Source organism: Mustela nivalis (assembly GCF_964662115.1).
Source record: "Mustela nivalis genome assembly, chromosome: 20".
In the NCBI taxonomy this organism is placed as follows: domain Eukaryota; kingdom Metazoa; phylum Chordata; class Mammalia; order Carnivora; family Mustelidae; genus Mustela; species Mustela nivalis.
This window is the reverse complement of record NC_139039.1, coordinates 1,576,181-1,599,476: the sequence shown is the minus strand read 5'-3', so window position 1 is coordinate 1,599,476 and position 23,296 is coordinate 1,576,181.

The window sequence follows — 23,296 nt, the reverse complement described above, 5'->3', positions numbered from 1 at the left end:
AAATATATAAAAGTGAGGGCATGATTTCCTATTGGAATCTAGGTCATTTGTGTGGGTCAGCTCAGGGTTCCCCCATGGGGATAGTTTGGGAACAAGGCCTTTGAGGACAGAAGACTGAGCACATGACTTGGGCTTCGCATTATGCTAAGGCTGAAGGTCATTGCTATAGGGTATGCTTTACAGAACACCTGTGTACCTCATTGGATGTGACCTCTTGCCTCGGCCCAGGTCAAGATCCCAGGGAAGAGGAATCTAGTTTGACACCGGGCCCTCCCCACTGCAGGGAGCCTTATTCCCCCTTCCTTCAGACAAAAACACAGCCTACTTTTGATCTCAGTCTGTCCAACAAATAAATAAAATCATTATAAAAAAATATATATTCAGGCATGTTTTATATAGTGATCAAGTGCAATTCTGCAGTGTGGCTCAGGGTTCTTCCATCGGGAGATTTTGGGAACCAGGCCTCTGAGGTTGGAAGGCTGAGCAGCCGGCAACGGCTTCATGTGAGGTATAGGGTTAGGGTTAGGGTTAGTGTTAGGGTTAGGGTTATGTTTAGGTGAGGGTTAGAGTAAGGGTTAAGGTTATGACTTAGGAACAAGGCATGTCGGAACTGGCCACACAATACTGGCACACCAAGGGCTGAGTTGAGGGTGGGTCTCAGCAGAATCCTCAGGCGATGGAATTTTGGACGGGACAGGCCAAGAGGGTGGAATGCCCTCAGGGGAGCATGCTGGTTTCTATATGTCTGAAGGTACTGGATAGCACAGAAGGAAAGGGTCAGTTTCTGCCCGAGAGGCTGAGTCCTTCCTACAGACAGACTTTCCCATCCACAGGAGGACCTGGGTTCAGTCCTCCGGTGTCCAGAGTCTGATCACGTAACCTAGGCTTAGGGTTTGGCTCTGGGAGAATGGCTGACCTGATTTGTCAGGGCAGAATTAGGCTTTCCACGGGACTCAGTTGAGGACGTAGCCCTGGCGGACCATCATATTCCCGGATTGTGGTGTGGGGGTCCTAGGAAGGTGTTGGTAGAATGATCGGACAGGCAGATTTCTCCCGCCCCGAGGGTCTTCCACAGGGCTAAATTTCCCATTTGCCTAGTGGGCGGCACCCAGAGGCCTGCGATGTGAAGAAGGAATCCCCTACCTAGAGGGCTACCAGGGCAGGCAACCGGGGATAGAAGTCTGAAGAAGCACCCTCGGGTTAGGGTTAGGCTGATGCACATGGGAGGCCCTACCGGCCCTTGCTGAGGGATCATCAAACTCCTGGTTCCCGCTTCAGGTGGGCGCTCCTTGGAGATGTGTCCCAAGGGGTGCATGCAGATTTCACCTGTTCTACGGATTCAGCTCATTTCTAAAGGGCAAACATTCCCATTGGGATCTATGGACATTGTGCGGTGTACCTCAGGGTTCCCGCATCTGCAGAGTTCATGGACCAGGCTAAGGAGGACAAAAGCCTGAGCATGGGACAGGGGCTTTGCATCAGGATTACCGTGAAGGTTATTTCACAAGTGAATGCTGTTGGTAACACCTGGGTGAGTCAGTGGGTTAGGCCACTGCCTTCAGCTCAGGACATGATCCCAGAGTCCTGGGATGGAGCCCCACATCGGGCTGTCTCCTCAGCAGGGAGCCTTCTTTCCCTTCTCTGGGCGTGCAACACTGCCTACATCTTTTCGCTCCCTGCAAAGTGAAAAAGTAAAATCTTGAAGCAATAAATAAATAAATAATAAATATATAAAAGAGAGGGCATGATTTCCTATTGGAATCTAGGTCATTTGTGCGGGGCAGCTCAGGGTTCCCCCATGGGGAGAGTTTGGGAACCAGGCCTTTGAGGACAGAAGACTGAGCACATGACTTGGGCTTTGCATTATGCTAAGGCTGAAGGTCATTGCTATAGGGTATGCTTTCCAGAACACCTGTGTACCTCATTGGATGTGACCTCTTGCCTCGGCCCAGGTCACGATCCCAGGGAAGAGGAATCTAGTTTGACACCAGGCCCTCCCCACTGCAGGGAGCCTTATTCCCCCTTTCTTCACACAAAAACACAGCCTACTTGTGATCTCAGACTGTCCAACAAATAAATGAAATCATTATTAAAAAAAATATATATTCAGGCATGTTTTATATAGTGATCAAGTGCAAATCTGCAGTGCGGCTCAGGGTTCTTCCATCGGGAGATTTTGGGAACCAGGCCTCTGAGCTTGGAAGGCTGAGCAGCCGGCAACGGCTTCATGTGAGGTATAGGGTTAGGGTTAGGGTTAGGGTTATGTTTAGGTGAGGGTTAGAGTAAGGGTTAGGGTTATGTCTTAGGAACAAGGCATGTCGGAACTGGCCACACAATACTGGCACACCAAGGGCTGAGTTGAGGGTGGGACTCATTAGAATCCACAGGCGATGGAATTTTGGACGGGACAGGCCAAGAGGGTGGAATGCCCTCAGGGGAGCATGCTGGTTTCTATATATCTGAATGTACTGGATAGCACAGAAGGAAAGGGTCAGTTTCTGCCTGAGAGGCTGAGTCCTTCCTACAGACTGACTTTCCATCCACAGGAGGACCTGGGTTCAGTCCTCCGGTGGCCAGAGTCTGATCACGTAACCTAGGCTTAGGGTTTGGCTCTTGGAGAATGGCTGACCTGATTTGTCAGGGCAGAATTAGGCTTTCCACGGGACTCAGTTAAGGACGTAGCCCTGGCAGACCATCATATTCCCGGATTGTGGTGTGGGGGTCCTTGGAAGGTGTTGGTAGAATGATCGGACAGGCAGATTTCTCCCGCCCCGAGGGTCTTCCACAGGGCTAAAATTCCCATTATCATAGTGGGCGGCACCCAGAAGCCTGCGATTGAAGAAGGAATCCCCTACCTAGAGGGCTACCAGAACAGGCAACCGGGGATAGAAGTCTGAAGAAGCACCCTCGGGTTAGGGTTAGGCCGATGCACATGGGAGGCCCTACTGGCCCTTGCTGAGGGATCATCAAACTCCTGGTTCCCGCTTCAGGTGGGCGCTCCTTGGAGCTGTGTCCCAAGGGGTGCATGCAGATTTCACCTGTTCTACGGATTCAGCTCATTTCTAAAGGGCAAACGTTCCCATTGGGATCTATGGACATTGTGCGGTGCACCTCAGGGTTCCCGCATCTGCAGAGTTCATGGACCAGGCTACTGAGGACTGAAGCTGAGCATTGGACAGGGGCTTTGCATCAGGATTACCGTGAAGGTTATTTCACAAGTGAATGCTGTTGGTAACACCTGGGTGTGTCAGTGGGTTAGGCCACTGCCTTCAACTCAGGACATGATCCCAGACCCTGGGATGGAGCCCCACATCGGGCTGTCTCCTCAGCAGGGAGCCTTCCTTCCCTCTCTGGGCGTGCAACAGTGCCTACATCTTTTCGTTCCCTGCAAAGTGAAAAAGTAAAATCTTGAAGGAATAAATAAACAAATAAATAAAAAATAAATATATAAAAGAGAGGGCATGATTTCCTATTGGAATCTAGGTCATTTGTGCGGGGCAGCTCAGGGTTCCCCCATGGGGAGAGTTTGGGAACCAGGCCTTTGAGGACAGAAGACTGAGCACATGACTTGGGCTTCGCATTATGCTAAGGCTGAAGGTCATTGCTATAGGGTATGCTTTCCAGAACACCTGTGTACCTCATTGGATGTGACCTCTTGCCTCGGCCCAGGTCAAGATCCCAGGGAAGAGGAATCTAGTTTGACACCGGGCCCTCCCCACTGCAGGGAGCCTTATTCCCCCTTCCTTCACACAAAAACACAGCCTACTTGTGATCTCAGACTGTCCAACAAATAAATGAAATCATTATTAAAATATATATATATTCAGGCATGTTTTATATAGTGATCAAGTGCAATTCTGCAGTGTGGCTCAGGGTTCTTCCATCGGGAGATTTTGGGAACCAGGCCTCTGAGCTTGGAAGGCTGAGCAGCCGGCAACGGCTTCATGTGAGGTATAGGGTTAGGGTTAAGGTTAGGGTTAGGGTTATGTTTAGGTGAGGGTTAGAGTAAGGGTTAGGGTTATGTCTTAGGAACAAGGCATGTCGGAACTGGCCACACAATACTGGCACACCAAGGGCTGAGTTGAGGGTGGGACTCAGCAGAATCCTCAGGCGATGGAATTTTGACAGGACAGGCCAAGAGGGTGGAATGCCCTTAGGGGAGCATGCTGGTTTCTATATATCTGAAGGTACTGGATAGCACAGAAGGATAGGGTCAGTTTCTGCCTGAGAGGCTGAGTCCTTCCTACAGACTGACTTTCCCATCCACAGGAGGACCTGGGTTCAGTCCTCCGGTGGCCAGAGTCTGATCACGTAACCTAGGCTTAGGGTTTGGCTCTTGGAGAATGGCTGACCTGATTTGTCAGGGCAGAATTAGGCTTTCCACGGGACTCAGTTGAGGACGTAGCCCTGGCGGACCATCATATTCCCGGATTGTGGTGTGGGGGTCCTAGGAAGGTGTTGGTAGAATGATCGGACAGGCAGATTTCTCCCGCCCCGAGGGTCTTCCACAGGGCTAAATTTCCCATTATCATAGTGGGCGGCACCCAGAAGCCTGCGATGTGAAGAAGGAATCCCCTACCTAGAGGGCTACCAGGGCAGGCAACCGGGGATAGAAGTCTGAAGAAGCACCCTCGGGTTAGGATTAGGCCGATGCACATGGGAGGCCCTACCGGCCCTTGCTGAGGGATCATCAAACTCCTGGTTCCCGCTTCAGGTGGGCGCTCCTTGGAGCTGTGTCCCAAGGGGTGCATGCAGATTTCACCTGTTCTACGGATTCAGCTCATTTCTAAAGGGCAAACGTTCCCATTGGGATCTATGGACATTGTGCGGTGCACCTCAGGGTTCCCGCATCTGCAGAGTTCATGGACCAGGCTACTGAGGACAGAAGCTGAGCATGGGACAGGGGCTTTGCATCAGGATTACCGTGAAGGTTATTTCACAAGTGAATGCTGTTGGTAACACCTGGGTGAGTCAGTGGGTTAGGCCACTGCCTTCAGCTCAGGACATGATCCCAGAATCCTGGGATGGAGCCCCACATCGGGCTGTCTCCTCAGCAGGGAGCCTTCCTTCCCTTCTCTGGGCGTGCAACAGTGCCTACATCTTTTCGCTCCCTGCAAAGTGAAAAAGTAAAATCTTGAAGCAATAATAAACAAATAAATAAATAATAAATATATAAAAGAGAGGGCATGATTTCCTATTGGAATCTAGGTCATTTGTGCGGGGCAGCTCAGGGTTCCCCCATTGGGAGAGTTTGGGAACCAGACCTTTGAGGACAGAAGACTGAGCACATGACTTGGGCTTCGCATTATGCTAAGGCTGAAGGTCATTGCTATAGGGTATGCTTTCCAGAACACCTGTGTACCTCATTGGATGTGACCTCTTGTCTCCGCCCAGGTCAAGATCCCAGGGAAGAGGAATCTAGTTTGACACCGGGCCCTCCCCACTGCAGGGAGCCTTATTCCCCCTTCCTTCACACAAAAACACAGCCTACTTGTGACCTCAGACTGTCCAACAAATAAATGAAATCATTATTAAAAAAATATATATATTCAAGCATGTTTTATATAGTGATCAAGTGCAATTCTGCAGTGTGGCTCAGGGATCTTCCATCGGGAGATTTTGGGAACCAGGCCTCTGAGCTTGGAAGGCTGAGCAGCCGGCAACGGCTTCATGTGAGGCATAGGGTTAGGATTAGGGTTAGGGTTAGGGTTATGTTTAGGTGAGGGTTAGAGTAAGGGTTAGGGTTATGTCTTAGGAACAAGGCATGTCGGAACTGGCCACACAATACTGGCACACCAAGGGCTGAGTTGAGGGTGGGACTCAGCAGAATCCTCAGGTGATGGAAGTTTGGACAGGACAGGCCAAGAGGGTGGAATGCCCTCAGGGGAGCATGCTGCTTTCTATATATCTGAAGGTACTGGATAGCACAGAAGGAAAGGGTCAGTTTCTGCCTGAGAGGCTGAGTCCTTCCTACAGACTGACTTTCCCATCCACAGGAGGACATGGGTTCAGTCCTCCGGTGGCCAGAGTCTGATCACGTACCCTACGCTTAGGGTTTGTCTCTTGGAGAATGGCTGACCTGATTTTTCAGGGCAGAATTAGGCTTTCCACGGGACTCAGTTGAGGACGGAGCCCTGGCGGACCATCATATTCCCGGATTGTGGTGTGGGGGTCCTAGGAAGGTGTTGGTAGAATGATCGGACAGGCAGATTTCTCCCACCCCGAGGGTCTTCCACAGGGCTAAATTTCCCATTATCATAGTGGGCGGCACCCAGAAGCCTGCGATGTGAAGAAGGAATCCCCTACCTAGAGGGCTACCAGGGCAGGCAACCGGGGATAGAAGTCTGAAGAAGCACCCTCGGGTTAGGGTTAGGCCGATGCACATGGGAGGCCCTACCGGCCCTTGCTGAGGGATCATCAAACTTTTGGTTCCCGCTTCAGGTGGGCGCTCCTTGGAGCTGTGTCCCAAGGGTTGCATGCAGATTTCACCTGTTCTACGGATTCAGCTCATTTCTAAATGGCAAATGTTCCCATTGGGATCTATGGACATTGTGCGGTGCACCTCAGGGTTCCCGCATCTGCAGAGTTCATGGACCAGGCTACTGAGGACAGAAGCTGAGCATGGGACAGGGGCTTTGCATCAGGATTACCGTGAAGGTTATTTCACAAGTGAATGCTGTTGGTAACACCTGGGTGAGTCAGTGGGTAGGCCACTGCCTTCAGCTCAGGACATGATCGCAGAGTCCTGGAATGGAGCCCCACATCGGCTGTCTCCTCAGCAGGGAGACTTTCTTCCCTTCTCTGGGCGTGCAACACTGCCTACATCTTTTCGCTCCCTGCAAATTGATAAAGTAAAATCTTGAAGAAATAAATAAACAAATAAATAAATAATAAATATATAAAAGAGAGGGCATGATTTCCTATTGGAATCTAGGTCATTTGTGCGGGGCAGCTCAGGGTTCCCCCATGGGGAGGGTTTGGGAACCAGGCCTTTGAGGACAGAAGACTGAGCACATGACTTGGGCTTCGCATTATGCTAAGGCTGAAGGTCATTGCTATAGGGTATGCTTTCCAGAACACCTGTGTACCTCATTGGATGTGACCTCTTGCCTCGGCCCAGGTCAAGATCCCAGGGAAGAGGAATCTAGTTTGACACCGGGCCCTCCCCACTGCAGGGAGCCTTATTCCCCCTTCCTTCACACAAAAACACAGCCTACTTGTGATCTTAGACTGTCCAACAAATAAATGAAATCATTATTAAAAAATATATATATTCAGGCATGTTTTATATAGAGATCAAGTGCAATTCTGCTGTGTGGCTCAGGGTTCTTCCATCAGGAGATTTTGGGAACCAGGCCTCTGAGCTTGGAAGGCTGAGCAGCCGGCAACGGCTTCATGTGAGGTATAGGGTTAGGGTTAGGGTTAGGGTTAGGGTTATGTTTAGGTGAGGGTTAGAGTAAGGGTTAGGGTTATGTCTTAGGAACAAGGCATGTCGGAACTGGCCACACAATACTGGCACACCAAGGGCTGAGTTGAGGGTGGGACTCAGCAGAATCCTCAGGCGATGGATGTTTGGACAGGACAGGCCAAGAGGGTGGAATGCCCTCAGGGGAGCATGCTGGTTTCTATATATCTGAAGGTACTGGACAGCACAGAAGGATAGGGTCAGTTTCTGCCTGAGAGGCTGAGTCCTTCCTACAGACTGACTTTCCCATCCACAGGAGGACCTGGGTTCAGTCCTCCGGTGGCCAGAGTCTGATCACGTAACCTAGGCTTAGGGTTTGGCTTTTGGAGAATGGCTGAACTGATTTGTCAGGGCAGAATTAGGCTTTCCACGGGACTCAGTTGAGGACGTAGCCCTGGCGGACCATCATATTCCCGGATTGTGGTGTGGGGGTCCTAGGAAGGTGTTGGTAGAATGATCGGACAGGCAGATTTCTCCCGCCTCGAGGGTCTTCCACAGGGCTAAATTTCCCATTATCATTGTGGGCGGCACCCAGAAGCCTGCGATGTGAAGAAGGAATCCCCTACCTAGAGGGCTACCAGGGCAGGCAACCGGGGATAGAAGTCTGAAGAAGCACCCTCGGTTTAGGGTTAGGCCGATGCACATGGGAGGCCCTACCGGCCCTTGCTGAGGGATCATCAAACTCCTGGTTCCCGCTTCACGTGGGCGATCCTTGGAGCTGTGTCCCAAGGGGTGCATGCAGATTTCACCTGTTCTAAGGATTCAGCTCATTTCTAAAGGGCAAACGTTCCCATTGGGATCTATGGACATTGTGCGGTGCACCTCAGGGTTCCCGCATCTGCAGAGTTCATGGACCAGGCTACTGAGGACAGAAGCCTGAGCATGGGACAGGGGCTTTGCATCAGGATTACCGTGAAGGTTATTTCACAAGTGAATGCTGTTGGTAACACCTGGGTGAGTCAGTGGGTAGGCCACTGCCTTCAGCTCAGGACATGATCCCAGAGTCCTGGGATGGAGCCCCACATCGGCTGTCTCCTCAGCAGGGAGACTTTCTTCCCTTCTCTGGGCGTGCAACACTGCCTACATCTTTTCGCTCCCTGCAAATTGATAAAGTAAAATCTTGAAGCAATAAATAAACAAATAAATAAATAATAAATATATAAAAGAGAGGGCATGATTTCCTATTGGAATCTAGGTCATTTGTGCGGGGCAGCTCAGGGTTCCCCCATGGGGAGGGTTTGGGAACCAGGCCTTTGAGGACAGAAGACTGAGCACATGACTTGGGCTTCGCATTATGCTAAGGCTGAAGGTCATTGCTATAGGGTATGCTTTCCAGAACACCTGTGTACCTCATTGGATGTGACCTCTTGCCTCGGCCCAGGTCAAGATCCCAGGGAAGAGGAATCTAGTTTGACACCGGGCCCTCCCCACTGCAGGGAGCCTTATTCCCCCTTCCTTCACACAAAAACACAGCCTACTTGTGATCTTAGACTGTCCAACAACTAAATGAAATCATTATTAAAAAAAATATATATTCAGGCATGTTTTATATAGAGATCAAGTGCAATTCTGCAGTGTGGCTCAGGGTTCTTCCATCAGGAGATTTTGGGAACCAGGCCTCTGAGCTTGGAAGGCTGAGCAGCCGGCAACGGCTTCATGTGAGGTATAGGGTTAGGGTTAGGGTTAGGGTTAGGGTTATGTTTAGGTGAGGGTTAGAGTAAGGGTTAGGGTTATGTCTTAGGAACAAGGCATGTCGGAACTGGCCACACAATACTGGCACACCAAGGGCTGAGTTGAGGGTGGGACTCAGCAGAATCCTCAGGCGATGGAATTTTGGACGGGACAGGCCAAGAGGGTGGAATGCCCTCAGGGGAGCATGCTGGTTTCTATATATCTGATGGTACTGGATAGCACAGTAGGAAAGGTTCAGTTTCTGCCTGAGAGGCTGAGTCCTTCCTACAGACTGACTTTCCCATCCACAGGAGGACCTGGGTTCAGTCCTCCTGTGTCCAGAGTCTGATCACGTAACCTAGGCTTAGGTTTTGGCTCTTGGAGAATGGCTGACCTGATTTTTCAGGGCAGAATTAGGCTTTCCACGGGACTCAGTTGAGGACGTAGCCCTGGCGGACCATCATATTCCCGGATTGTGGTGTGGGGGTCCTAGGAAGGTGTTGGTAGAATGATCGGACAGGCAGATTTCTCCCACCCCGAGGGTCTTCCACAGGGCTAAATTTCCCATTATCATAGTGGGCGGCACCCAGAAGCCTGCGATGTGAAGAAGGAATCCCCTACCTAGAGGGCTACCAGGGCAGGCAACCGGGGATAGAAGTCTGAAGAAGCACCCTCGGGTTAGGGTTAGGCCGATGCACATGGGAGGCCCTACCGGCCCTTGCTGAGGGATTATCAAACTCCTGGTTCCCGCTTCACGTGGGCGATCCTTGGAGCTGTGTCCCAAGGGGTGCATGCAGATTTCACCTGTTCTACGGATTCAGCTCATTTCTAAAGGGCAAACGTTCCCATTGGGATCTATGGACATTGTGCGGTGCACCTCAGGGTTCCCGCATCTGCAGAGTTCATGGACCAGGCTACTGAGGACAGAAGCTGAGCATGGGACAGGGGCTTTGCATCAGGATTACCGTGAAGGTTATTTCACAAGTGAATGCTGTTGGTAACACCTGGGTGAGTCAGTGGGTTAGGCCACTGCCTTCAACTGAGGACATGATCCCAGACCCTGGGATGGAGCCCCACATCGGGCTGTCTCCTCAGCAGGAGCCTTCCTTCCCTCTCTGGGCGTGCAACAGTGCCTACATTTTTTCGCTCCCTGCAAAGTGAAAAAGTAAAATCTTGAAGCAATAAATAAACAAATAAATAAATAATAAATATATAAAAGAGAGGGCATGATTTCCTATTGGAATCTAGGTCATTTGTGCGGGGCAGCTCAGGGTTCCCCCATGGGGAGAGTTTGGGAACCAGGCCTTTGAGGACAGAAGACTGAGCACATGACTTGGGCTTCGCATTATGCTAAGGCTGAAGGTCATTGCTATAGGGTATGCTTTCCAGAACACCTGTGTACCTCATTGGATGTGACCTCTTGCCTCGGCCCAAGTCAAGATCCCAGGGAAGAGGAATCTAGTTTGACACCGGGCCCTCCCCTCTGCAGGGAGCCTTATTCCCCCTTCCTTCACACAAAAACACAGCCTACTTGTGATCTCAGACTGTCCAACAAATAAATGAAATCATTATTAAAAAAAATATATATTCAGGCATGTTTTATATAGTGATCAAGTGCAATTCTGCAGTGTGGCTCAGGGTTCTTCCATCGGGAGATTTTGGGAACCAGGCCTCTGAGCTTGGAAGGCTGAGCAGCCGGCAACGGCTTCATGTGAGGTATAGGGTTAGGGTTAAGGTTAGGGTTAGGGTTATGTTTAGGTGAGGGTTAGAGTAAGGGTTAGGGTTATGTCTTAGGAACAAGGCATGTCGGAACTGGCCACACAATACTGGCACACCAAGGGCTGAGTTGAGGGTGGGACTCAGCAGAATCCTCAGGCGATGGAATTTTGGACGGGACAGGCCAAGAGGGTGGAATGCCCTTAGGGGAGCATGCTGGTTTCTATATATCTGAAGGTACTGGATAGCACAGAAGGATAGGGTCAGTTTCTGCCTGAGAGGCTGAGTCCTTCCTACAGACTGACTTTCCCATCCACAGGAGGACCTGGGTTCAGTCCTCCGGTGGCCAGAGTCTGATCACGTAACCTAGGCTTAGGGTTTGGCTCTTGGAGAATGGCTGACCTGATTTGTCAGGGCAGAATTAGGCTTTCCACGGGACTCAGTTGAGGACGTAGCCCTGGCGGACCATCATATTCCCGGATTGTGGTGTGGGGGTCCTAGGAAGGTGTTGGTAGAATGATCGGACAGGCAGATTTCTCCCGCCTCGAGGGTCTTCCACAGGGCTAAATTTCCCATTATCATTGTGGGCGGCACCCAGAAGCCTGCGATGTGAAGAAGGAATCCCCTACCTAGAGGGCTACCAGGGCAGGCAACCGGGGATAGAAGTCTGAAGAAGCACCCTCGGTTTAGGGTTAGGCCGATGCACATGGGAGGCCCTACCGGCCCTTGCTGAGGGATCATCAAACTCCTGGTTCCCGCTTCACGTGGGCGATCCTTGGAGCTGTGTCCCAAGGGGTGCATGCAGATTTCACCTGTTCTAAGGATTCAGCTCATTTCTAAAGGGCAAACGTTCCCATTGGGATCTATGGACATTGTGCGGTGCACCTCAGGGTTCCCGCATCTGCAGAGTTCATGGACCAGGCTACTGAGGACAGAAGCCTGAGCATGGGACAGGGGCTTTGCATCAGGATTACCGTGAAGGTTATTTCACAAGTGAATGCTGTTGGTAACACCTGGGTGAGTCAGTGGGTAGGCAACTGCCTTCAGCTCAGGACATGATCCCAGAGTCCTGGGATGGAGCCCCACATCGGCTGTCTCCTCAGCAGGGAGACTTTCTTCCCTTCTCTGGGCGTGCAACACTGCCTACATCTTTTCGCTCCCTGCAAATTGATAAAGTAAAATCTTGAAGCAATAAATAAACAAATAAATAAATAATAAATATATAAAAGAGAGGGCATGATTTCCTATTGGAATCTAGGTCATTTGTGCGGGGCAGCTCAGGGTTCCCCCATGGGGAGGGTTTGGGAACCAGGCCTTTGAGGACAGAAGACTGAGCACATGACTTGGGCTTCGCATTATGCTAAGGCTGAAGGTCATTGCTATAGGGTATGCTTTCCAGAACACCTGTGTACCTCATTGGATGTGACCTCTTGCCTCGGCCCAGGTCAAGATCCCAGGGAAGAGGAATCTAGTTTGACACCGGGCCCTCCCCACTGCAGGGAGCCTTATTCCCCCTTCCTTCACACAAAAACACAGCCTACTTTTGATCTTAGACTGTCCAACAAATAAATGAAATCATTATTAAAAAATATATATATTCAGGCATGTTTTATATAGAGATCAAGTGCAATTCTGCTGTGTGGCTCAGGGTTCTTCCATCAGGAGATTTTGGGAACCAGGCCTCTGAGCTTGGAAGGCTGAGCAGCCGGCAACGGCTTCATGTGAGGTATAGGGTTAGGGTTAGGGTTAGGGTTAGGGTTATGTTTAGGTGAGGGTTAGAGTAAGGGTTAGGGTTATGTCTTAGGAACAAGGCATGTCGGAACTGGCCACACAATACTGGCACACCAAGGGCTGAGTTGAGGGTGGGACTCAGCAGAATCCTCAGGCGATGGAATTTTGGACGGGACAGGCCAAGAGGGTGGAATGCCCTCAGGGGAGCATCCTGGTTTCTATATATCTGATGGTACTGGATAGCACAGTAGGAAAGGTTCAGTTTCTGCCTGAGAGGCTGAGTCCTTCCTACAGACTGACTTTCCCATCCACAGGAGGACCTGGGTTCAGTCCTCCGGTGTCCAGAGTCTGATCACGTAACCTAGGCTTAGGTTTTGGCTCTTGGAGAATGGCTGACCTGATTTTTCAGGGCAGAATTAGGCTTTCCACGGGACTCAGTTGAGGACGTAGCCCTGGCGGACCATCTTATTCCCGGATTGTGGTGTGGGGGTCCTAGGAAGGTGTTGGTAGAATGATCGGACAGGCAGATTTCTCCCACCCCGAGGGTCTTCCACAGGGCTAAATTTCCCATTATCATAGTGGGCGGCACCCAGAAGCCTGCGATGTGAAGAAGGAATCCCCTACCTAGAGGGCTACCAGGGCAGGCAACCGGGGATAGAAGTCTGAAGAAGCACCCTCGGGTTAGGGTTAGGCCGATGCACATGGGAGGCCCTACCGGCCCTTGCTGAGGGATCATCAAACTTTTGGTTCCCGCTTCAGGTGGGCGCTCCTTGGAGCTGTGTCCCAAGGGTTGCATGCAGATTTCACCTGTTCTACGGATTCAGCTCATTTCTAAATGGCAAATGTTCCCATTGGGATCTATGGACATTGTGCGGTGCACCTCAGGGTTCCCGCATCTGCAGAGTTCATGGACCAGGCTACTGAGGACAGAAGCTGAGCATGGGACAGGGGCTTTGCATCAGGATTACCGTGAAGGTTATTTCACAAGTGAATGCTGTTGGTAACACCTGGGTGAGTCAGTGGGTAGGCCACTGCCTTCAGCTCAGGACATGATCGCAGAGTCCTGGAATGGAGCCCCACATCGGCTGTCTCCTCAGCAGGGAGACTTTCTTCCCTTCTCTGGGCGTGCAACACTGCCTACATCTTTTCGCTCCCTGCAAATTGATAAAGTAAAATCTTGAAGAAATAAATAAACAAATAAATAAATAATAAATATATAAAAGAGAGGGCATGATTTCCTATTGGAATCTAGGTCATTTGTGCGGGGCAGCTCAGGGTTCCCCCATGGGGAGGGTTTGGGAACCAGGCCTTTGAGGACAGAAGACTGAGCACATGACTTGGGCTTCGCATTATGCTAAGGCTGAAGGTCATTGCTATAGGGTATGCTTTCCAGAACACCTGTGTACCTCATTGGATGTGACCTCTTGCCTCGGCCCAGGTCAAGATCCCAGGGAAGAGGAATCTAGTTTGACACCGGGCCCTCCCCACTGCAGGGAGCCTTATTCCCCCTTCCTTCACACAAAAACACAGCCTACTTGTGATCTTAGACTGTCCAACAAATAAATGAAATCATTATTAAAAAATATATATATTCAGGCATGTTTTATATAGAGATCAAGTGCAATTCTGCTGTGTGGCTCAGGGTTCTTCCATCAGGAGATTTTGGGAACCAGGCCTCTGAGCTTGGAAGGCTGAGCAGCCGGCAACGGCTTCATGTGAGGTATAGGGTTAGGGTTAGGGTTAGGGTTAGGGTTATGTTTAGGTGAGGGTTAGAGTAAGGGTTAGGGTTATGTCTTAGGAACAAGGCATGTCGGAACTGGCCACACAATACTGGCACACCAAGGGCTGAGTTGAGGGTGGGACTCAGCAGAATCCTCAGGCGATGGATGTTTGGACAGGACAGGCCAAGAGGGTGGAATGCCCTCAGGGGAGCATGCTGGTTTCTATATATCTGAAGGTACTGGACAGCACAGAAGGATAGGGTCAGTTTCTGCCTGAGAGGCTGAGTCCTTCCTACAGACTGACTTTCCCATCCACAGGAGGACCTGGGTTCAGTCCTCCGGTGGCCAGAGTCTGATCACGTAACCTAGGCTTAGGGTTTGGCTTTTGGAGAATGGCTGAACTGATTTGTCAGGGCAGAATTAGGCTTTCCACGGGACTCAGTTGAGGACGTAGCCCTGGCGGACCATCATATTCCCGGATTGTGGTGTGGGGGTCCTAGGAAGGTGTTGGTAGAATGATCGGACAGGCAGATTTCTCCCGCCTCGAGGGTCTTCCACAGGGCTAAATTTCCCATTATCATTGTGGGCGGCACCCAGAAGCCTGCGATGTGAAGAAGGAATCCCCTACCTAGAGGGCTACCAGGGCAGGCAACCGGGGATAGAAGTCTGAAGAAGCACCCTCGGTTTAGGGTTAGGCCGATGCACATGGGAGGCCCTACCGGCCCTTGCTGAGGGATCATCAAACTCCTGGTTCCCGCTTCACGTGGGCGATCCTTGGAGCTGTGTCCCAAGGGGTGCATGCAGATTTCACCTGTTCTAAGGATTCAGCTCATTTCTAAAGGGCAAACGTTCCCATTGGGATCTATGGACATTGTGCGGTGCACCTCAGGGTTCCCGCATCTGCAGAGTTCATGGACCAGGCTACTGAGGACAGAAGCCTGAGCATGGGACAGGGGCTTTGCATCAGGATTACCGTGAAGGTTATTTCACAAGTGAATGCTGTTGGTAACACCTGGGTGAGTCAGTGGGTAGGCCACTGCCTTCAGCTCAGGACATGATCCCAGAGTCCTGGGATGGAGCCCCACATCGGCTGTCTCCTCAGCAGGGAGACTTTCTTCCCTTCTCTGGGCGTGCAACACTGCCTACATCTTTTCGCTCCCTGCAAATTGATAAAGTAAAATCTTGAAGCAATAAATAAACAAATAAATAAATAATAAATATATAAAAGAGAGGGCATGATTTCCTATTGGAATCTAGGTCATTTGTGCGGGGCAGCTCAGGGTTCCCCCATGGGGAGGGTTTGGGAACCAGGCCTTTGAGGACAGAAGACTGAGCACATGACTTGGGCTTCGCATTATGCTAAGGCTGAAGGTCATTGCTATAGGGTATGCTTTCCAGAACACCTGTGTACCTCATTGGATGTGACCTCTTGCCTCGGCCCAGGTCAAGATCCCAGGGAAGAGGAATCTAGTTTGACACCGGGCCCTCCCCACTGCAGGGAGCCTTATTCCCCCTTCCTTCACACAAAAACACAGCCTACTTGTGATCTTAGACTGTCCAACAACTAAATGAAATCATTATTAAAAAAAATATATATTCAGGCATGTTTTATATAGAGATCAAGTGCAATTCTGCAGTGTGGCTCAGGGTTCTTCCATCAGGAGATTTTGGGAACCAGGCCTCTGAGCTTGGAAGGCTGAGCAGCCGGCAACGGCTTCATGTGAGGTATAGGGTTAGGGTTAGGGTTAGGGTTAGGGTTATGTTTAGGTGAGGGTTAGAGTAAGGGTTAGGGTTATGTCTTAGGAACAAGGCATGTCGGAACTGGCCACACAATACTGGCACACCAAGGGCTGAGTTGAGGGTGGGACTCAGCAGAATCCTCAGGCGATGGAATTTTGGACGGGACAGGCCAAGAGGGTGGAATGCCCTCAGGGGAGCATGCTGGTTTCTATATATCTGATGGTACTGGATAGCACAGTAGGAAAGGTTCAGTTTCTGCCTGAGAGGCTGAGTCCTTCCTACAGACTGACTTTCCCATCCACAGGAGGACCTGGGTTCAGTCCTCCTGTGTCCAGAGTCTGATCACGTAACCTAGGCTTAGGTTTTGGCTCTTGGAGAATGGCTGACCTGATTTTTCAGGGCAGAATTAGGCTTTCCACGGGACTCAGTTGAGGACGTAGCCCTGGCGGACCATCATATTCCCGGATTGTGGTGTGGGGGTCCTAGGAAGGTGTTGGTAGAATGATCGGACAGGCAGATTTCTCCCACCCCGAGGGTCTTCCACAGGGCTAAATTTCCCATTATCATAGTGGGCGGCACCCAGAAGCCTGCGATGTGAAGAAGGAATCCCCTACCTAGAGGGCTACCAGGGCAGGCAACCGGGGATAGAAGTCTGAAGAAGCACCCTCGGGTTAGGGTTAGGCCGATGCACATGGGAGGCCCTACCGGCCCTTGCTGAGGGATTATCAAACTCCTGGTTCCCGCTTCACGTGGGCGATCCTTGGAGCTGTGTCCCAAGGGGTGCATGCAGATTTCACCTGTTCTACGGATTCAGCTCATTTCTAAAGGGCAAACGTTCCCATTGGGATCTATGGACATTGTGCGGTGCACCTCAGGGTTCCCGCATCTGCAGAGTTCATGGACCAGGCTACTGAGGACAGAAGCTGAGCATGGGACAGGGGCTTTGCATCAGGATTACCGTGAAGGTTATTTCACAAGTGAATGCTGTTGGTAACACCTGGGTGAGTCAGTGGGTTAGGCCACTGCCTTCAACTCAGGACATGATCCCAGACCCTGGGATGGAGCCCCACATCGGGCTGTCTCCTCAGCAGGAGCCTTCCTTCCCTCTCTGGGCGTGCAACAGTGCCTACATTTTTTCGCTCCCTGCAAAGTGAAAAAGTAAAATCTTGAAGCAATAAATAAACAAATAAATAAATAATAAATATATAAAAGAGAGGGCATGATTTCCTATTGGAATCTAGGTCATTTGTGCGGGGCAGCTCAGGGTTCCCCCATGGGGAGAGTTTGGGAACCAGGCCTTTGAGGACAGAAGACTGAGCACATGACTTGGGCTTCGCATTATGCTAAGGCTGAAGGTCATTGCTATAGGGTATGCTTTCCAGAACACCTGTGTACCTCATTGGATGTGACCTCTTGCCTCGGCCCAAGTCAAGATCCCAGGGAAGAGGAATCTAGTTTGACACCGGGCCCTCCCCACTGCAGGGAGCCTTATTCCCCCTTCCTTCACACAAAAACACAGCCTACTTGTGATCTCAGACTGTCCAACAAATAAATGAAATCATTATTAAAAAAAATATATATTCAGGCATGTTTTATATAGTGATCAAGTGCAATTCTGCAGTGTGGCTCAGGGTTCTTCCATCGGGAGATTTTGGGAACCAGGCCTCTGAGCTTGGAAGGCTGAGCAGCCGGCAACGGCTTCATGTGAGGTATAGGGTTAGGGTTAAGGTTAGGGTTAGGGTTATGTTTAGGTGAGGGTTAGAGTAAGGGTTAGGGTTATGTCTTAGGAACAAGGCATGTCGGAACTGGCCACACAATACTGGCACACCAAGGGCTGAGTTGAGGGTGGGACTCAGCAGAATCCTCAGGCGATGGAATTTTGGACGGGACAGGCCAAGAGGCTGGAATGCCCTCAGGGGAGCATCCTGGTTTCTATATATCTGATGGTACTGGATAGCACAGTAGGAAAGGTTCAGTTTCTGCCTGAGAGGCTGAGTCCTTCCTACAGACTGACTTTCCCATCCACAGGAGGACCTGGGTTCAGTCCTCCGGTGTCCAGAGTCTGATCACGTAACCTAGGCTTAGGTTTTGGCTCTTGGAGAATGGCTGACCTGATTTTTCAGGGCAGAATTAGGCTTTCCACGGGACTCAGTTGAGGACGTAGCCCTGGCGGACCATCTTATTCCCGGATTGTGGTGTGGGGGTCCTAGGAAGGTGTTGGTAGAATGATCGGACAGGCAGATTTCTCCCACCCCGAGGGTCTTCCACAGGGCTAAATTTCCCATTATCATAGTGGGCGGCACCCAGAAGCCTGCGATGTGAAGAAGGAATCCCCTACCTAGAGGGCTACCAGGGCAGGCAACCGGGGATAGAAGTCTGAAGAAGCACCTTCGGGTTAGGGTTAGGCCGATGCACATGGGAGGCCCTACCGGCCCTTGCTGAGGGATCATCAAACTCCTGGTTCCCGCTTCAGGTGGGCGCTCCTTGGAGCTGTGTCCCAAGGGGTGCATGCAGATTTCACCTGTTCTACGGATTCAGCTCATTTCTAAAGGGCAAACGTTCCCATTGGGATCTATGGACATTGTGCGGTGCACCTCAGGGTTCCCGCATCTGCAGAGTTCATGGACCAGGCTACTGAGGACAGAAGCCTGAGCATGGGACAGGGGCTTTGCATCAGGATTACCGTGAAGGTTATCTCACAAGTGAATGCTGTTGGTAACACCTGGGTGAGTCAGTGGGTTAGGCCACTGCCTTCAGCTCAGGACATGAGATGAGTCCTGGGATGGAGCCCCACATCGGGCTGTCTCCTCAGCAGGGAGCCTTCCTTCCCTTCTCTGGGCGTGCAACAGTGCCTACATCTTTTCGCTCCCTGCAAAGTGAAAAAGTAAAATCTTGAAGCAATAAATAAACAAATAAATAAATAATAAATATATAAAAGAGAGGGCATGATTTCCTATTGGAATCTAGGTCATTTGTGCGGGGCAGCTCAGGGTTCCCCCATGGGGAGAGTTTGGGAACCAGGCCTTTGAGGACAGAAGACTGAGCACATGACTTGGGCTTTGCATTATGCTAAGGCTGAAGGTCATTGCTATAGGGTATGCTTTCCAGAACACCTGTGTACCTCATTGGATGTGACCTCTTGCCTCGGCCCAGGTCACGATCCCAGGGAAGAGGAATCTAGTTTGACACCAGGCCCTCCCCACTGCAGGGAGCCTTATTCCCCCTTTCTTCACACAAAAACACAGCCTACTTGTGATCTCAGACTGTCCAACAAATAAATGAAATCATTATTAAAAAAAATATATATTCAGGCATGTTTTATATAGTGATCAAGTGCAAATCTGCAGTGCGGCTCAGGGTTCTTCCATCGGGAGATTTTGGGAACCAGGCCTCTGAGCTTGGAAGGCTGAGCAGCCGGCAACGGCTTCATGTGAGGTATAGGGTTAGGGTTAGGGTTAGGGTTATGTTTAGGTGAGGGTTAGAGTAAGGGTTAGGGTTATGTCTTAGGAACAAGGCATGTCGGAACTGGCCACACAATACTGGCACACCAAGGGCTGAGTTGAGGGTGGGACTCATTAGAATCCACAGGCGATGGAATTTTGGACGGGACAGGCCAAGAGGGTGGAATGCCCTCAGGGGAGCATGCTGGTTTCTATATATCTGAATGTACTGGATAGCACAGAAGGAAAGGGTCAGTTTCTGCCTGAGAGGCTGAGTCCTTCCTACAGACTGACTTTCCATCCACAGGAGGACCTGGGTTCAGTCCTCCGGTGGCCAGAGTCTGATCTCGTAACCTAGGCTTAGGGTTTGGCTCTTGGAGAATGGCTGACCTGATTTGTCAGGGCAGAATTAGGCTTTCCACGGGACTCAGTAGAGGACCTAGCCCTGGCGGACCATCATATTCCCGGATTGTGGTGTGGGGGTCCTAGGAAGGTGTTGGTAGAATGACCGGACAGGCAGATGTCTAACGCCCCGAGGGTCTTCCACAGGGCTAAATTTCCCATTATCATAGTGGGCGGCACCCAGAAGCCTGCGATGTGAAGAAGGAATCCCCTACCTAGAGGGCTACCAGGGCAGGCAACCGGGGATAGAAGTCTGAAGAAGCACCCTCGGGTTAGGGTTAGGCCGATGCACATGGGAGGCCCTACCGGCCCTTGCTGAGGGATCATCAAACTCCTGGTTCCCGCTTCAGGTGGGCGCTCCTTGGAGCTGTGTCCCAAGGGGTGCATGCAGATTTCACCTGTTCTACGGATTCAGCTCATTTCTAAAGGGCAAACGTTCCCATTGGGATCTATGGACATTGTGCGGTGCACCTCAGGGTTCCCGCATCTGCAGAGTTCATGGACCAGGCTACTGAGGACAGAAGCCTGAGCATGGGACAGGGGCTTTGCATCAGGATTACCGTGAAGGTTATCTCACAAGTGAATGCTGTTGGTAACACCTGGGTGAGTCAGTGGGTTAGGCCACTGCCTTCAGCTCAGGACATGATCCCAGAGTCCTGGGATGGAGCCCCACATCGGGCTGTCTCCTCATAGGGAGCCTTCCTTCCCATCTCTGGGCGTGCACAGTGCCTACATCTTTTGGCTCCCTGCAAAGTGAAAAAGTAAAATCTTGAAGCAATAAATAAACAAATAAATAAAAAATAAATATATAAAAGAGAGGGCATGATTTCCTATTGGAATCTAGGTCAATTGTGCGGGGCAGCTCAGGGTTCCCCCATGGGGAGATTTTGGGAACCAGGCCTTTGAGGACAGAAGACTGAGCACATGACTTGGCCTCGCATTTTTCTAAGGCTTAAGGTCATTGCTATAGGGTATGCTTTCCAGAACACCTGTGTACCTCATTGGATGTGACCTCTTGCCTCGGCCCAGGTCAAGATCCCAGGGAAGAAGAATCTAGTTTGACACCGGGCCCTCCCCACTGCAGGGAGCCTTATTCCCCCTTCCTTCAGACAAAAACACAGCCTACTTGTGATCTCAGACTGTCCAAAAAATAAATGAAATCATTATTAAAAAAAATATATATTCAGGCATGTTTTATATAGTGATCAAGTGCAATTCTGCAGTGTGGCTCAGGGTTCTTCCATCGGGAGATTTTGGGAACCAGGCCTCTGAGCTTGGAAGGCTGAGCAGACGGCAACGGCTTCATGTGAGGCATAGGGTTAGGTTTAGTGTTAGGGTTAGGGTTATGTTTAGGTGAGGGTTAGAGTAAGGGTTAGGGTTATGTCTTAGGAACAAGGCATGTCGGAACTGGCCACACAATACTGGCACACCAAAGGCTGAGTTGAAGGTGGGACTCATTAGAATCCTCAGGGGATGGAATTTTGGACGGGACAGGCCAAGAGGGTGGAATGCCCTCAGGGGAGCATGCTGGTTTCTATATATCTGAAGGTACTGGATAGCACAGTAGGAAAGGTTCAGTTTCTGCCTGAGAGGCTGAGTCCTTCCTACAGACTGACTTTCCCATCCACAGGAGGACCTGGGTTCAGTCCTCCGGTGGCCAGAGTCTGATCACGTAACCTAGGCTTAGGGTTTGGCTCTTGGAGAATGGCTGACCTGATTTGTCAGGGCAGAATTAGGCTTTCCACGGGACTCAGTTGAGGACGTAGCCCTGGCGGACCATCATATTCCCGGATTGTGGTGTGGGGGTCCTACGAAGGTGTTGGTAGAATGATCGGACAGGCAGATTTCTCCCACTCGAGGGTCTTCCACAGGGCTAAATTTCCCATTATCATAGTGGGCGGCACCCAGAAGCCTGCGATGTGAAGAAGGAATCCCCTACCTAGAGGGCTACCAGGGCAGGCAACCGGGGATAGAAGTCTGAAGAAGCACCCTCGGGTTAGGGTTAGGCTGATGCACATGGGAGGCCCTACCGGCCCTTGCTGAGGGATCATCAAACTCCTGGTTCCCGCTTCAGGTGGGCGCTCCTTGGAGCTGTGTCCCAAGGGGTGCATGCAGATTTCACCTGTTCTACGGATTCAGCTCATTTCTAAAGGGCAAACGTTCCCATTGGGATCTATGGACATTGTGCGGTGCACCTCAGGGTTCCCGCATCTGCAGAGTTCATGGACCAGGCTACTGAGGACAGAAGCTGAGCATGGGACAGGGGCTTTGCATCAGGATTACCGTGAAGGTTATTTCACAAGTGAATGCTGTTGGTAACACCTGGGTGAGTCAGTGGGTTAGGCGACTGCCTTCAGCTCAGGACATGAGATGAGTCCTGGGATGGAGCCCCACATCGGGCTGTCTCCTCAGCAGGGAGCCTTCCTTCCCTTCTCTGGGCGTGCAACAGTGCCTACATCTTTTCGCTCCTTGCAAAGTGAAAAAGTAAAATCTTGAAGCAATAAATAAACAAATAAATAAATAATAAATATATAAAAGAGAGGGCATGATTTCCTATTGGAATCTAGGTCATTTGTGCGCGGCAGCTCAGGGTTCCCCCATGGGGAGAGTTTGGGAACCAGGCCTTTGAGGACAGAAGACTGAGCACATGACTTGGGCTTTGAATTATGCTAAGGCTGAAGGTCATTGCTATAGGGTATGCTTTCCAGAACACCTGTGTACCTCATTGGATGTGACCTCTTGCCTCGGCCCAGGTCAAGATCCCAGGGAAGAGGAATCTAGTTTGACACCAGGCCCTCCCCACTGCAGGGAGCCTTATTCCCCCTTTCTTCACACAAAAACACAGCCTACTTGTGATCTCAGACTGTCCAACAAATAAATGAAATCATTATTAAAAAAAATATATATTCAGGCATGTTTTATATAGTGATCAAGTGCAAATCTGCAGTGCGGCTCAGGGTTCTTCCATCGGGAGATTTTGGGAACCAGGCCTCTGAGGTTGGAAGGCTGAGCAGCCGGCAACGGCTTCATGTGAGGTATAGGGTTAGGGTTAGGGTTAGGGTTAGGGTTAGGTGAGGGTTAGAGTAAGGGTTAGGGTTATGTCTTAGGAACAAGGCATGTCGGAACTGGCCACACAATACTGGCACACCAAGGGCTGAGTTGAGGGTGGGACTCAGCAGAATCCTCAGGCGATGGAATTTTGGACGGGACAGGCCAAGAGGGTGGAATGCCCTCAGGGGAGCATGCTGGTTTCTATATATCTGAATGTACTGGATAGCACAGAATGAAAGGGTCAGTTTCTGCCTGAGAGGCTGAGTCCTTCCTACAGACTGACTTTCCCATCCACAGGAGGACCTGGGTTCAGTCCTCTGGTGGCCAGAGTCTGATCACGTAACCTAGGCTTAGGGTTT